General features: G+C 41.3%; 1 long non-coding RNA gene across 1 annotated transcript; it reads right to left on the bottom strand.

Annotated features, from left to right (window-relative positions):
* Positions 1 to 1,185: 1,185 nt before the first annotated feature.
* On the bottom strand, positions 1,186 to 2,582 carry LOC135177100 (uncharacterized). The gene is made up of 2 exons (XR_010302907.1): positions 2,099 to 2,582; positions 1,186 to 1,933 (listed from the first exon to the last, which is right to left on the bottom strand). It is a non-coding gene; the product is annotated as an uncharacterized LOC135177100 (long non-coding RNA).

Genomic DNA, 2,582 nt, shown 5'->3' with positions numbered 1-2,582 from the left:
TTTAATATGACCATAGAAAACACCTTTTTATACTAATAGAATAAATCATATTCTCAACACCTGGAGTTTACACTAGCCAATCTGTAATAACATATTAATGCATAGCAGTTGCACATCCTGTTACAGAGCAGTAATAAAAAGCCAAAGGACCCAAGGGTAAGGGTATTAGCTCTAGCTAGCAAAACTCACTGATGGTTGTAGATTACCACTCTCCAGTGGTGCAGCTGATTACCTTCAGTGTTTCACAACAATTAACTTTGGGATGGAAAGGACTCCAGTTCACCTCCTGGAAAGGACTCCAGCTCACCTGCAGTCAGCAGAGACATCAGGTTATTCAGAATCCATGTCCAACCTGATCTGGAATGTTAGCAGGGATGAGGCATCTACCAACTCTCTGAGATTCCCGTGCGGATGTTTGACTGCTCTCATTGTCAAAAATCTCTTTTTTGTATCTAGCCTAAATCTCCTCCTTTCTTAGCTTCATGTCCTGGCAGGCCATGCTACAAAGACTGTCCTCATCTTTCTTATGAACTGAAAGGCCACAGTATGATCTTCCCTAGATCCTTCTCTTGTCTGGGCTGAGCAACTCGAACTCTCTCAGCCTTTCATCTCAGCAAAGCCATTCTAATGCTCTGAGCTTTTTAATGGCCTCTTCTAGATCCACTTCAACAGGCCTGTGTCTTTCCTGTGGACTCCAGAACTGGACACAGTACTCCAGGTGAGGTCTCACCAGAGAGAAGTAAAGGGGGAGAATCACCTCCCTCAACCTGCTGCCCATGTCCATGGGGCTTTATTTTTTTCCTTATCATGTCGACTCCAATTCAAGGAAACATTTCCATTTTTAGTCTTGCTTTAAGAGTATGCTCTGATTACACAGAAGGGTGAGAGATGCTGCCCCTGGTCCTTGCAAATGCATCTGAGTAGGATTCAAGGAGAAATAAATGTTTTCTAGCACTTCACTGAGAAAAGTTAATTATTTCCTCTCAGACTTATCCTTCCAAGCTGACAACAGCACAAGACAGACCTCAATAAATTGGTTATGGACAGGTCCAACTAGTACTTTGAAATCAGTACCTTCTTTTCTTAAAGGAAAACCTGAAATTCTGATTTCAGCCATGAAACTGATACTTTCCTGAGGAGATTGTTGCAGTTTAATGAACATCATCAGTCAAGTAAACTCAACTATTATCTTATGCGTTGTGCCTTTATTGTTTGACAACAAACCACACATTTGAGGAGATTAAATCTCCTGGTTTTGATAAATATGGGGGGGGGTTACATGAGATCCCACTAATTTTTTTTTCTTTCTATTGTGTCCAAACTGCAGAGGGAACTCTGAAACTGCAACTGCCTTTACCAGGACTCAGTGTCTTCCCAAGTCACTAAAATATTTGAAGTTTTCACATCAGAAGAAATAAACACAGCACTTGATGAAGTGCATTCATCTCCATCTATGCAAGAAGAAAGCAGGTATTGCAAAGCTGTGGTAGTCAGTATTTCAGGCACTGAGCTACTACAGCTTCCAGATTATCATCTTGTTTTTGAATTTTGGGGGCTATTGGCTTCTCATTGTCATTATTATCACTGCTGTTTTAAAAAGACAAATCCATTCCCATGATACAGCTGTAGAGAGTTGAGGCACTGAAAGGTCTGGCTGGGTGCCCAAGTCTTGAGAAAGCCATTTCAGTGCTTTCACCTTCAGCATGTGTTCGAAGCAGGGGGAAGAAGCATCTGATTTCCTTAAAATATAAAACAAAACAAAAATTATCAGTTGATGTGCCAGACTTGATATGATGTAAGGTAAATATAATACCAAATGCAGCAGCAGGTAGCTAGGAAAAGCTTCAACTCCTTCACTTGTAGACTTGGAGTGATATCACCAGTGACCTCTGTGACAAGGACATAAACAGGAAAAGCTGAGCTGGCTGAACGTCTGTAAGAAACAGGGAAGGAAAAGTCCATGTTTACCACATGGAAAAGGACAGACAAAGGCAGCACAGAACTGAATGTTATTTTCAACATTCCCAGAAGAGCATGAGACAGGGGAGATGGCAAAGACACAACAACACTTTAAAAAAGCCTTTAAACAAGTACTTACTGGTGTTTCTTTCTCAATGGATTTAGATTCTGGTTCCCTTTGTCTACAGAAGTCAAGGAGAAAAAGATTAACCAGCTCAAGGGCATTGCTGAAGTCAGAAGTTTTGGCAGGTTTTTGCCCTCTTTCTTATTCCAATTACAATTAATTATCCAGCCTGAGAGAGGTCTGATGCTTTTCTGACAATAAGCTTCCAAAGACCTATGGATACATTCACTGTCTCCGCAACTTGGCAGCTTGTCTTCCAGTGCTTCTGAGTCTGTGGCTCTTACACTCTTATAACTTTAGCTACTTGACCAGAGATCTCACATATTGCCTTCTCTGCTGGTTGACAAACCAAACCTATGACTGCAAGATACATTCGTTGCCCATGGCTTGTACTGCAGAACTGATGAACCATATATACAGCAAGGAGCCAGCTGCCTTCTCCTAGATAAATAATGTTGAGAAGTGTAACCTCAGATTGCCTTTTCATGGCTCCCATTTG

The sequence above is a fragment of the Pogoniulus pusillus genome, chromosome 7, assembly GCF_015220805.1.
Source record: "Pogoniulus pusillus isolate bPogPus1 chromosome 7, bPogPus1.pri, whole genome shotgun sequence".
Lineage (NCBI taxonomy): Eukaryota > Metazoa > Chordata > Aves > Piciformes > Lybiidae > Pogoniulus > Pogoniulus pusillus.
The sequence above is the reverse complement of the archived record's forward strand: the minus strand, read 5'-3'. Positions and strand labels throughout refer to the sequence as shown.